The sequence below is a fragment of the Meriones unguiculatus genome, chromosome 6 (assembly GCF_030254825.1).
Source record: "Meriones unguiculatus strain TT.TT164.6M chromosome 6, Bangor_MerUng_6.1, whole genome shotgun sequence".
Taxonomy (NCBI): Eukaryota; Metazoa; Chordata; class Mammalia; order Rodentia; family Muridae; genus Meriones; species Meriones unguiculatus.
Genome location: NC_083354.1, coordinates 114955477 through 114969686, shown reverse-complemented (window position 1 = coordinate 114969686; position 14210 = coordinate 114955477). Strand labels below are relative to the sequence as shown.

The window sequence follows — 14210 nt, the reverse complement described above, 5'->3', positions numbered from 1 at the left end:
AAAGTCAGTGCAGGAACTTAAGACAAAAACAAAATCAGGACTACTGGCTTGCTCTCCTGGGCTTGCTCAGCCTGCCTTTTGATAGCACCCAGAACCACCCAAAAGTGGTAGCACCCAGAGTTTGTGGGCCCTCCTATATCAATCAATGAAAAAATGTATAACAGACTTGCCACAGACTAATTTTGGGGGAGGGGATTTTCTCAATTGAGGTTTCCTCTTCCAAAATGACTATAACTTATGTGACATTGACATAAAAATAGTTGGCATACCTCTCTAAAAGACCATTAAGGAGATACATCTAAACTATCTACAAACTGTAAAGTAGACAACCACAGAAACCATATGTCTAGAAGTCCTTCCAAGGTACATGAGCATAGGTCAAATGAGATAGATGATATCTCTTTGTAGATTCTGGGGCAGGACAAGGATTTCCCAGTCTCTTTGGCTACAGATCTGGGCAATGTACCCCAAAGCACTACTTAGGATAAAGGATGGAACTGTGTTACAACCCCAGGGTCAGAATGAATTTCCCTGCAAGCAGAGATGTCACTCATGCAGTTTTGCTGGCTACAGCCCATCAGCCCAGTACCTCCTCTTTACACTTATTATTACTTCAGACACACGGTCTGTGGCAATTCACTAACCAAGGTGCATTGAGTCATTTTAACAAAGATGCTAAATGCAGCAAAGAGAAAGATACTGACTACTATCTTTTAGGGCCATGTTTTGGATTCTTTCTCTTAGAGAAAGTTCAGTCAAGGATTGATATTCTTTTCTGGGTTCCTCTAATTTATTCAAGATGTTGTTATGCTGCTGTTCATCACTGAAGCTGCAGTTTTCACACCTCAAAATGAGATATGTATCAAAAAATATCTCCAAGTGGATGTTGTATCTTCTTATTAACCTTTGGGATTTTATGGGCATTGTTTGAACTTAGTATTCATAGAATTTCTTCAGATTTGTTGATATTACTTGCAGAAAAAAGTTTTTATGGTGTTTCTGTTGTCATTTTGTAAGGCAGAAATTTAACACATGGGTTTCTTTGTTTTAGTAGTTCTTTATGATTAAAAAAAAATGAACGGAGTAGCTGAGATCTATCTTTTCCATATAGAATGGAAAATTCATTCTTTCTTTGCCATTATATTGTTAAGTCTTATTAACTTTCCCAAAGACATATGCTTTGCAACTGAAGAATGAAAAATTTGACGTGAATGTATGATTAACAGCTTTACCCTTTTAGCCATTGTGGCTATTATAACTAATTTCCAGAAATAGGTCCTTGAAACAATGTAGATTTATTATCTTATCTTATTATTATGTAGAGGTCTTATTATCTAGATGCCTTATTATCTAGAGGTCAGAAATCTGTAGTGGCTATGTCAGACTGCACAAGACAGCACCCATTTCCAGAAGCTTCAAAGAATCATTTATTCCTTTACCTTTTTAACTCTACCCCCAATCCACAAATCATAGACCCTACCCCATACTTCTGTTTAGAGACCCCATACTTTCATGTTTAGAGACCCCAAATTTACATAAGAATCTTGCAATTAAATAGGTCTTTTTGTATTAGCTTTTTTCTTCCTGAATTTTGTCTATGCTTTCTCTTGTCCTGTAAGTTACATATTTACCAGCTGTAAAGATTAGACCTTTGATATTTTTGAGTATGAGATGAGGCATATGGCCACCACGTAGAACTCGCCATTCCCAATGATGTCTTGCTTTAATTTTGCACAAGTTACACAGCAAAAGGAGAATATGACATAGCACCCTAGGAAAGTAGGCAAAGAGCTCCAATGTGAGACCTCAGAGATTCACAGACGCTCTGCAGCCTCTGCAAGTTTTCCTTGTCTCATATTTTCATCTTTAAAATTGGAGTATATGTATAACTAAATCATCAGTTTTCTAAGAAGATGAAATCATTTCACATAATTCAAATAACCAAGTTCTTCAAAGCTAACTGCATATGTGAGTGCCACATTTCAGAAATCTAGAGCCTTGAACTGTGTATATAGTTGTTTCAAAAAAATTAAAGACATTCAACTATGTTTGTAGCAGCCTTATTTGTAATAGCCAGAAGCTGGAAACAGCCCAGATGCCCCTCGGTGGAGGAATGGATGCACAAATTGTGGTATAGCTACACAATGGAATATTACTCAGCAATAAAAAAACAAAGAAATCATGAAATTTGCAGGTAAATGTTAGGATCTGGAAAAGATTATCCCGAGTGAGCTGTCCCAGAAGCAAAAAGATGCACACGGTATATACTCACTCATATAGACATATAATATAGGACAAACCCACTAAAATCTGTACACCTAAAGAAACTAATCAAGAGGGAGGACTCTTGTTAAAATGATCAATTCCTATCCAGAAAGGCAAAGAGGATGGGCATCAGAAGAAGGAGAAAAGAGGAAACAAGTCAGGAGCCTGACCAGAGGACCTCTGAAAGGCTCTGCCCTGCAGATTATCAAAGCAGATGCTGAGACTTATGGGCAACCTTTGGGCAGAGTGCAGGGAATCTTAGGAAAGAAGTGGGAAACAGTAAGATCTGGAGAGGACAGGAACTCCACAAGGAGAGCAACAGAACCAAAAAATCTGAGCACAGGGGTCTTTCCTGAGACTGATACTCCAACCAAGGACTATGCATGGAGATAACCTAAGACCCCTGCACAGATGTAGCCCATGGCAGTTCAGTATCCAAGTGGGTTCCTATTCCATTGAAATAAGAACAGGGACTGTCTCTGACATGAACTGATTGGCCTGCTCTCTAATTACCTCCCCCTGAAGGGGAAGCAGCATTACCAGGCCACAGAAAAAGACACTGCAGCCACTCCTGATGAGACCTAATTGACTAGGATCAGAAGGAAGGAAAAGAAGACCTCCCCTATTAGTGGACTTGGGGAGGGGCATGCATGCGGAGAGTGGAGGAAGGGAGATATTGGGATGAGAGGAGAGAGGGAACCACAGGGGGGATACAAAGTGAATAAAATGTAATTAATAAAGAATAAAAAATAAAAAAATAAATATATTCTCTAAACAAAGGTAGCAAATTCGATTCTCTTGATCTGACAGCTCTCTCTTTTCCTTTTCAAAGCAACATAACTTCTGCATGTAGAGCATATTTCAGAACTAAAATGGAGGATTGGCTTTCAAATGTCATTCCAAATAAGGTATAACTACATATTTTCCTTCACTCAGGAATGTGACTTAGACTCATTTATATACTTTTCAATTTGCTTTTTATATTTAATGTATTTTTGACATTAGTGTTTATGAATATCATACCTCATGAAACAAATGGCACTACTGTCGTTATTGAAAATCTGTGCTTTGTGTCATTTAACGAGGTCACCATGTAACCTCATCAAACAGAGCTAAATTCTTCACTTACAGTGGGAACCGGGGAAAGCAATTGCTGTGTTTTGTGTTTTAATACAAAAAGAAAAAATCAACAGCTTTTACTATTTGAAAGTTGTAGAATATGTAGAAAATACTTAGAAGTAAATTTAAAGCATAACAGAAAATTTAGAAGATAAAGTAATGTTTACATTAGGTTGATCTATAATCGATATGAAAAAAGCATAGACCATTAAGACTTGAGAGTATATGCTGGAGTTTTATTAGAAGAATTGGTGATTTGAGGCAATTCACCTGGTCTGTGTAGATTTCTATTACATCTAGGCATGTTATTTACTATTTGGCACATAAAAATATCATAGAATACTTATAATTAGTTTCACAAATATTCTTATTAGAAATGTATACAAGCCCAGGGCAGAAAAGAATAAGTTTGACTCTGTTGGAAATGTTTTAGAAGTTGGACTGAGACAGTGATCAGTTTATCCTGTATAATGCAAAGTATTATAGTTTTGTTCATAGTCTTGTCTTCTTACTAGCAACATACTTTCCAATATCGATTAGCTTTAAAAAAGCCCTTTAAATTTAGCTTATGCATTCAATGAATTCATTAGCTAATTTTCTTTTTAAAATTTTTTTACAACTTACTTACTTTGTATCCCAAAGTACCCCCTCCCTCATCTCCTCTTTGTCCTACCTACCCTCCCTCCCTCTTTCTCTTAGCCACCACCCCTAGTCCACTAAAAAGGGGGAGTCCTCTCCCCTACTGTCTGACCTTAACCTATCCAGTCTTATCAGGACTTCCTGGATCCTCTTCTGTGGCCTGGTAAGGCCACCATGCCATGGGGAAGTGAACAAAGAGCAGGTAACTGAATTCGTGTCAGGGACTGCCCCTGCTTCCCTTACTGGGGGACCAACATGGAGACTGAGCTGCCTATGGGCTACATCTGAGCAGATAATATAGAACTTCTTCATTCAGTGTCCTTGGATAATGCATCAGTCTCTTCAGGGTCCCCTACGCCCAGAATTTTTAGCTTTGTTGGTCTCCTTGAGGAGTTCCTGTCCTCTCTGGATCCTTCTATCTCTCTTCTTCCATAAGACTCCATGCACTCTGCCCAGAGTTTGGATGTTAGTCTTTGCATTTGCTTCAATCCCTTGCTGGGTGAAGACTTTCAAAGGACATCTGTAGTAGGCTCCCATCCTGTTCCCTTTCTTCCACCACTTCCAGTGTCCATCCTGTTCTCCCTTATGAATGCGAATTAAGCATCCTTCTTAGAATCCTCCTTGGTGTTTAGCTTCTTTAGCTCTGTAGAATTTAGTGTGTTTATCCTATATTATATGTCTAATCACTCATAAAAAATATATACCATGTGTGTCTTTCTGCTTCTTGGCTACCTCATTCAGGAATATCTTTTCTAGTCCCATCCATTTTCCTGCAAGTTTCACGATTTCCTTGTTTTTATAGCTGAGTGTAAATGTACCACAGTTTCTGTATCCATTCTCTGGTTGTGGGAACGCTACACTGTTTCCAGATTCTGGCTATCATGAATAAAGCTGCAATGAACATAGTTGATCAAATGTCCTTGTTGTATGGTTGAGCATCTTTCTGGTATATGCCCAGGCATGGGAATACCTCTACCTCAAGACCCAGCCATACCACTCCTGCTACGAATAGCAGGAGCCATCAAAACTGAAGAGGACACTCTCTAACAAGACTCCTAGTGGACAGAGAAGAACACTAACCCACCCACAAAAACCTTGATCCAAAATTTACCTAAAAGACCTCAAGGGACAAAGATAGAACAGATAGAGCAGAGACTGAGGGAAGGTCCATCCAATTCTGGGTCCAAGCCTAAGACCCGCCCTACAGAAAAAAGCCAACCCCTATCACTATGAAAGGTACTCTGTCTGCTATGTTATCAGAGTTGTCCTCTGAGAGGCTCCACTGAACAAAGTTCAAAGCAGACAATGAGGCTCACAGCCAAGCATTGGGTAAATCACAGGGAGTCTAATAGAAATGACAGGGGGAGGAATAAATGGACCTAGAGGTTACAGAAGCTCCACAAGAAGACCAAAAGAGCCAACTAACCAGGGCCCAGCCAAAGACAATGCATGGACAAGACCTAGGTCCTCTATATATATGTAGCCTACAGGCAGCTCAAGCTTCATATGGGGCCACTAGTAAGGGGAGGGCAGATATCTCTGACGCAGACTGTGTTGCCTGCTTTTTGATCACTTTCCTGTGATGGAAGTGCCCTACCAGGCCACAGGGCAAGAAGAGTAACACAGTCCTCTTGCAAATAGATGAGTTGGTGTGTGTGGTTAGGGGGGCTCCCCTATTCTGAGGAATTAGGGGAGGGAGTAGTGAAGGGGAGGGTGGGACTGAGTGGAGAAGAGGGAGGAGCTTATGACCAAGATATAAATCGAACAAACAAATTAATTAAAAAAATTTAGGGGAGATGTATATATTTAAATCTTTTCAAACTTACTTTATTTATTAGAATTTTACCTTGGCTGTAAAAATATACCAAAATTTCTTCCTTATGGGCTAAAAAGTGATGTAATTGTTCAAAGTTGTCGACTTATAATTTTTTATGCTAGTCAGTTTCATTGTATGTAAGAAACACCTGAGATAAATAAACTTAAAAAAACAGAAAAGGTTTATTTGCTGTGATAGATAGTCTTGAAGCCTAAAGTTGGTTGATTCTACTTTCTTAGCCCTTGAGTGGAATGATAAAGTAGGGTAAAAGGCAATACTAGTCAGCTCATGGCAGCCAAATTGCAAAAAGAGAAGAAGGAAGTGAGGAAATAAAGGGAGAGAGAAACACACAGCCATAGCACCCCCTCCCCTCCCCATGCTGTGGGGAGGAAAGCAAAATTTAATGTCTTTAAATCCTTTGAGGAAATATTTGCCATCTGACATAAAATGACCGCTTGTTAAGAAATTTTTCTTAATAAGAAGTTTCATTTTCCTTTTTGATGGAGAGAGAGAGAGACAGAGAGATAGACTATAAGAACCATACAGTTTTTTTGTTCAGTGTCTCTGAGACTCTATGCCAGTAGGGGTGATGTCTTCATTGTTTTAATTTCTCATATGCCAAGCCTCATCTACTTCTAAATGGGAGCAGGCATCCTGAGGCAGAAGAAATCTTCTTTTGTGAGAGAATGCACAAGGGATTTTGTTTATTTGAAGGACATGTTTCAAGTATATATTTTTCTCTCTGAAAGACACTAAATGATCTTATTTGTTCTGAAAACTCAGAAGTGTTCCTGAAAACTTTTCTACAAGGACATTTTATTACGAAGCACAATTCCTTCGTGTTTATGGAAATGGATTTTATTGTTTCATCAAAATTGTACAATGACACACTATCTGGCTTTGACTCTCTGAATTTACTAACCATGTTTACTAGCCCCACAATGTCCGCGAAAACCTTGTGTCCTGCTTTCTGGTGTGCCTGCTGAATGGAAGTTATTATCCATCTTGATAAAGGCAACCGTAAGTCAAACTGTCATTAAGAGGTAGGAGTAGATAAAAGGAAAGAGAAATCCATGCTTTTCAAATTATGCCAAGAAAGCAGACAGGCTCACAATGAAAGTCTGGAAGCAAGGGCATGGCGTGCAGTTGTAGAGAGTAGCAGATACATCATGTGTGTGAACACAAGGGAAGAAAGGAAGAAAGCTTAAGATTTGGAATGTTAACTGAAAAGGGAGCTAGAAAGAGGGCATTCTTTTGAATGAAAATTCAGATAATGTGTCACGTTTAGCAATGAGGATCTGTGAGCAACTGCATTGAAGGAAGAGCTTCTGTGGTCTATAATGTACATATCTTATTAAGAGACAATTATTGCCAGGTGGTGGTGGCCCACACTGTTAATCCCAGCACTTGGGAGGCAGAGGCAGGCAGATCTCTGTGAGTTCAAGGCCAGCTTGGTCTAAAGAGCAAATTCCAGGACAGGCAGGGAGACAAGAGTCTAGAAAAACCAAGAGAGAATGAGAAAGGGAGAGAGAGACAGACAGACAGACACACACACACACAGAGACAGAGAGAGAGAGAGAAAATTATTCTCTAAGATATCTTTCCTGGGGACCTGACCAGGTGATTGGCAGGCCCGTTTGTTAAATTTTAGGGGAGGAGACAATATTATGTTTCTCTAATCTTATAATCTTTTGGACTATTAGAATGGCATGCTTTCATACATGGCCAGAGATAGAACTCATAGAACATATGACCAATAATCATATTACTGAAGAAGATGAGGTTCTGTTCACGTGGATAAAATAATTTGTAGACTCAGAAACAAGGGCCAAGTTTTACGAGTTTTTGAGAAGAGATCATGGCATGCATTCTGAAAATCTCTGATGCTGCCAGGAACAGGAAGACAGAAAACAGAAGAAGAAGATTTTGAGTTATGGATTGAGAAAGTAGGCATAGGAGCCATAAAGAACCTGCTTATTGTTTAGTGGATAATGAATATGCTTGAGGATATCAAAATCTACATGGCTCTACTTATCTACATAGATGAGCATGTGGGGCTTGTGGCATAGAACCAGCAAGACGGAACGTGTTCAAACCCTTGAAATCTCAAACTTGACATTCAAAATTTCATCTTAAGACTACAAAGTGTGAAACAAAGTTCTCTCCCTGTTTCCATGCCTGCCTCAGGAGCACGTGACACAACCCCAAAGCGGTTACAGGTGTTCAGTCACATGAGCTTGTCACCTGTCACCTGTTATCTTTCCCCATATAAGTAGAACCTTGCCAGTGTCCTAGTCCCAGCCAACAAAATGTGTTCACACCCAAAACCTCTCCCCATTCCCCAAGGTTTATAAGCCCCCGTTTCACATGAAATAAAGCATGCTCACCATCTGTTTCACTGAAGATCGTCTGAGACTGGCTGTTGATTCCGAGCTGTAACACTGGGGACAGAAGGACTCCTCTTCTTCCTGAAGAATTCATTTCCGGATCCCCAGACTTGACCGCCTAGCACCACAGCCACCACTGGAGTTAGCCGGGGCACCACAAGCTTCCACCATTGATCAGCAATTCAGTGCAAGCTTTTTTTTGGGGCCATTCGTGTCCATACTCTGCTGATCCTGACAATCCTGGAGTTCCGTGGCTTGACTCTGCTCTGGAACCCCATTCCAGCTGTAACCTGATCAGGCACTATCTGCCCTTAAAGAGGAAGAGGCTGCTTAGTCTAAGAGCCATAACCCATTGCTCCACAGCATCACGGGGCTCTTGTTCCTTCGCTGGGTTTTGAAGCCCTGAGCCATCTGGCCTGGTGCCAGCAGCCCAACTAAAAGAGCAGCTAACACTTATTTCAGAGAAAATCTTCTTTGTCCGAACCTCTGGCTGGACCGAAATCTAGGATTCCTTTTTTGGTTCTTAGTCTCCTTAACAATAATTTAAAACCCTCCTCTGTAGGGTACTTGAGTATTATTTCATTTGAGTTTGAAAAAAAAACAAGGTGGGAAAGCTGTAAATCTTAGCAGCGCCCAGTTGGAACACAGAGAATCTCACCTTTGAATTAGGATCTAAGGAAGCTGTGTGCTCTATAAAGGAGATCCACGGGCAGCTACCTGGTCGGGGCAGTGCAAGGAACTTCAGAGAACCAGTAAGACTGCTAAGAGTGTTATGGAAAGTATGCTTAGGATTTCAGCCAATTCGGGAAGCAGGAAAAAAAAAAGTTATGCTTTTTGAATTAGAAAAGCTGGCAGGCTTATCAATGCTGCATGATGGGAACTTTGTAAGTAGCCCCATGAGGAAAGGACTTATGGGAAGTATAAATATATTTCTAATTAGGAGTTTAATTATTTCTTTCATTTCCTTAGCACGGCCTCAGAGGAATCAGCATTTCTGGGGGTAGGAGGTCTCCACATCAACTGATGGATAGGCCCAGCTGGATTAACTTTTATTCTTTTTCTTTTTCAGGAATTAATTCAATTTGCATCTTGGTCATAGGCCCCTCTTTCTTCTCCTCTCAGTCCTACCCTCCCTCCTGCATCCCTTCTTCCCTGTTCATCAGAAAAGGGACCCCTCCTACCCAGACACCCCAGTTCATCTATTCACATGGGACTGTGTTTGTCTTCCTCCCCTGTGGCCTGGTAGGGAAGTCCCATCAGGGGGAAGTGATCAGAAAGCAGGCAACATAGTCCATTTCAGAGATATTCCCCACTCCCCTAATTCCATTGGGCTTATGTTCTTGGGAGTTCATGCATTGTATTATCCAGTACTGTATTAGATGAAAATCTGCTTATAAGTGAGTGTGTCTTTCTGGGTCTGTGTTACCTCAGTCAGGATGACCTTTTCTGGTTCCCTCCATTTGCCTGCAAACTTCTGGATTAACTCTTAATTTAGGAAACACTGATATGTGGTGTTCCGATCTTTGGAGCAAATCCAAATGTATAATCTCCACCTAGGGTTAGTGGCATTCTTTTGACTAGGGGAAAGTATAGTTCCCTAAGTTGCCTCAAGCTGCTCTAACTTTACCCATACACATGCATGTATGCATATGTGCAAATAGACTAAATACATACATACATGCATATATACATACATGCATACATACATACATGCATACATACATACAAACATACACATTCATACATTGAATGGATGGAGCAAACGCCAGAGAGCAAATTCCATCCCAACCTTACACACATACATATATACACATACATATGTACACATTTATACATCTTGGTGGATGGAAAAATTCTAACCATTCCAGTTACTGTACATATATACATATAAACACACACACACACACATACACTTATGTACATTTGATGGATGGAACAAACCCTGAAGAGCGAGCGCCAACCATGTTCTTATTCCTTTTCCCACAGCTTATACAGTTCAAAAATCTTTCAAGATTTAAAAAAAAAAATCAGAATGTGCTTACATTGTAAATGATTACAATAAGTATATGTAAGAAAAACATGTTCCCCAATGCTCACCGGCCTAACTTGAGAGTGTCAAGTCAGCCAGTGATTTTCTGGACTATTGGCTTTGTTCAGCAACCACAAAAAGTAGCTAGCTTTTCTATTAAGAGTGTACTTTTTCTTAACTTCAAATAGTTCCTTAAGATTTTCTGCATCAGAGCCAATGGCAAAACAGCTTTACCTATCTTTGTCAAACAACCTATTTTTATTAAGATTTTTTTTACATCAGAGTCAGTAGCAAAAAGCGTCTTTACCTAACCTTGCTAAACAATCTTCCCCCCCCCCCCAAATTCTTCCTAAGGGTAGTAGTCACGGCTATCAATCTGCATCTGTAGGTTCTTTTCAAGGGTGGTGGTTGAATTGTAAATCTGCTCCAGGGATCATGCCTGAAAGAGACCAAGCGTTGTTAATTGTGAGTGCCGGTGATACTGCCAAGTGAGAGGCTAGAAGCGCCCCCCAGAATACTCACACAATTGTATGAGGAGGATTATGACGATCGCAAGGATAGCATGCAGAGCTATGCTCCATAACAGGCTTTAGGATGCGGACGCGTAGTTTTCGGGGTTGTGCCGTGATGAGACATGCTAATTGGTAGGCTGTATTTGAGTCCCAGAGAGCTTTGCTGTTTCTCTTGCACAGACCCTGGCATGTAGAGGTGTCTCTGTGTATCCAGTAGTTGCTTGCTAAACCAGCAGAGCGCTGAGTACAGTCTGAATGCTGGTATGGCTCCTCCTCTTCTTCTTTTTCCCCCCTTGGTGTAGTTATGCATATCTGAAACCCTGACACTGAGTAGAAGAGAATGACCGATCCCCAGAGTTTGCGGGACAAACTGGCTACTGAACAATGAGCTGTGGGTGCAGTGAGGGACTCTCTCAAAAGATGAGGTAGAGAAAGGATGATAGTGAGAGACACTAGATGCCAACAAGCAAGCAAATACACACACCTTCATAGACACAAGTGTAAGCACCTGGAATACATATGCGCCCACACACACCACACTCAAAAATACAAACATTTTTGTTTTTTTTTTAATTTTTAATTACACTTTATTTACTTTGTATCCCCCCTCGAGTTCCCTCCCTCCTCCCCTCCTAACCCCTCCCTTTCTTCCCCTTCTTCACACACTCCCCTCCCCAAGTCCACTGGTAGGGGAGGGTTTCTTTTTCTTCCTTCTGATCCTAGTCTGTTAGGTCTCATCAGGAGTGGCTGCATTGTCTTCCTCTGTAGCCTGGTAAGGCTGCTCCCCCTGGCCCTTCTTATGGATCATCACCAGCTTCATCTTTGGTAAACACGCTTGTCCCCTTGCCTTTTGATTGGCTTAATGAAAACCTGTTATCTAGACAGGAGAGGAAAGGCTGACCCTCCAGGTTGAGAGAGGGTCTCTGGAAGAACAATCAGACCCAGGAGATTGGCCAGGGTGACAGGAAGAAACAGGTTCTGGAACGGAGTTAGAGAAAGGAAACAGGTTCACGTCTGTGGCAGGATGAAGGGCGGGGTTTGTTGGGTTAGACTAAAGGAAAATCTGCCCCATCTGCCCCGATATAGTACCTTAGCTTTCATAAATATTAATCAGTCTCTGTGTCTTATTTAAAAATTAGCAGGTCCCAAAGAATGCCCCAATATGATATATCGTATAAATTTTAAATAAATAGAAATAAAAGATAATAAAAGATTTTAACATTTATTTGAAATCCATGTTCTGTAAATGAGCACAGCAAACAGTCATATATCTTCTCATCCAAAAATTCTGGCTCCAAGGTTTTTCATTTCAGGACAGAGGCAGTGGTGCATGCATCAAGCAGATGAGGTTTCAGCTTAGGTTTCCTTACAGACGTTTTCAGTATCACCAAGATAGTCATCTTCAGATTGGCAAGTGAGATCTTCTGGTCTTTTTTTTTTTTTTAATTTTATTTTATTTTTATCAGTTACATTTTATTAACTCTGTATCCCAGCCGTGTCCCGATCCCTCATTCCCTCCCAGTCCCTCCCTCCTTCCCTCCCTCCCTCCCTCATCTCCACCGTGCCCCTTTCCAAGTCCACTGATAGGGGGGACCTCCTCCCCATTCATCTGATCCTGTTTTATCAGGTATCTTCAGGACTGGCTGCAAAGCCCTCCTCTGTGGCCTAACAGGACTGCTCCTCCCTTCGGGGGTGGGGAGACCAAAGAGCCAGTCATTGAGTTCCTGTTAGAAATAGTCCCTGTTCCCCTCACTTTGGGCAACCAATTGGTTACTGAGCTACCACAGGCTACATCTGAGTGGAGGTTCTAGGTTATATCCATACATGGTCCTTGGTTGAATGTCAGTCTCAGAAAAGACCCTGTGCCCAGATATATTTGGTCCTTGTGGAGCTCCTATCCTTTCCCCATCAGACAAACTCCCCTTCTTTCTTATGATTCCCTGTACTCTGCCAAAGGTTTGGTCATGAGTCTTTGCTTTGAAAACACTGCTAGTTAGAGTCTTTCAGATGCGCTCAGTAGACTCCTGTCATACGTTCGATGCACATCCCATCTGTCTTTCTAAATGAGGATTGATCATCTTACCCCATGTCTGCTCAATTGATTATCTTTTTTAGGTGTATAGATTTCATTATGTTTATCATATCTTATTGGTCTATATAAGTGAGTATATCCCATGTTTGTCTTTCTCCTTCTGGTCTTTAATCATCAATATACTCTAGTGCTTCTGAAGACACTCTGGCTTTTGCTCCTCATCTGGTTTTGATTCAGATTTCCTCAAAAGATACATAAACGCTTCAGTATCTTCACTGGTATCTTTTAGATGCCCCCCAAAGAGAGTAGTTTGGGATGCTTGTATCTACAGGTCTCCATCAGTTAAGATTTTAATTTAAGCTGGGCAGGCCTTGTTGGATTATCCAATAACTGGAAGCTTGGCTCATGTTCTTTTTCTTCCTTCATCTCTGCTTCATTTACTTCATTTCCTTCTCCTCCCCATTCCCCACTTTCCTTTGTCAAGCTTTGATAGTAACAGATATCACAAAGTAGATATTTTCATTTTTTTTCTGGTGCATCCAGAAGGGCAAGATATGTGAATGTAGATGATTTACAATCTGATGTATACTGAAATTTCAACATCTTTAAGTCTTCTTTAAGGTTAATGACACAGGTTAGGGGTATAAGCTAAAGGCAGGAAGTATGAAAGAGGAAATCAGAACCCAAACTGGGTAAAGACAAGAACACCAACCACAGAAGGCACATGAGTTTGCGCAGTCCTTGACTATAAGAACAGTGTGATCAGCATTTACTAAACGTCACTAAATCATGACTTCATCATTCTTGTCATTGATGACTTCAGAAGAGACCTGTCTGACCTGATTGCCTTTGAATGTATGATTTCAGTCTGTTGTATGAAAATGGAGGCTGAAGCTTTCACAGCCTGTTGCCTTACATAATTTACATGCAGGGTCATTTGTCATCTCTTCTAGAAAATGAGTCACTTTCTTGTTTTCTGTACCAGAAAACAGCAGATCCCCAGGACTGTTGCAGCTCCCTAGCACACATGAGGGTTGCAACCCTCTAACAATGAAGAAACATTTGGACTCTGTTTAGCCATTATTAAAACAACAATTAAATAACTCCCCCCCCCAAGAAAAGCAACAACAAAAAACAAAGAACATGTCTTTTCTCCTGACATCATCAATCATCATTACCATCACTTACTGCAACACACAGTATAAGTCTAATAGCTTTGTTATTACCAGAGCCACAGTAAGCCATAGCTACAGTAGAGATTACAGACCTTCAAAGAATTGGAAATTCACTCTATCCACCATCACTAATGAAATGCCAACTGATAGACTACAAAGAATCTTCGCATGTTGAATTTCTCTTAGCAAACCACAGCCTCAATAACTTGGATGTTTTTAGAACTCAATATAACCAA

At 40.6% G+C, this 14210-nt stretch overlaps 1 long non-coding RNA gene and 1 pseudogene across 1 annotated transcript in view; both read right to left on the bottom strand.

Moving 5' to 3' along the window:
* Nucleotides 1-8350, bottom strand: part of LOC132654558 (uncharacterized) — a 138284-nt gene extending 129934 nt beyond the window's left edge. The window contains exon 1 of the long non-coding RNA XR_009592185.1: nt 8227-8350. This is a non-coding gene — a long non-coding RNA (uncharacterized LOC132654558). The remainder of the gene's footprint in view (nt 1-8226) is intronic.
* Nucleotides 8351-13318: 4968 nt separating this feature from the next.
* Nucleotides 13319-13880, bottom strand: LOC110541990 (26S proteasome non-ATPase regulatory subunit 1-like; annotated as a pseudogene).
* Nucleotides 13881-14210: the final 330 nt, after the last annotated feature.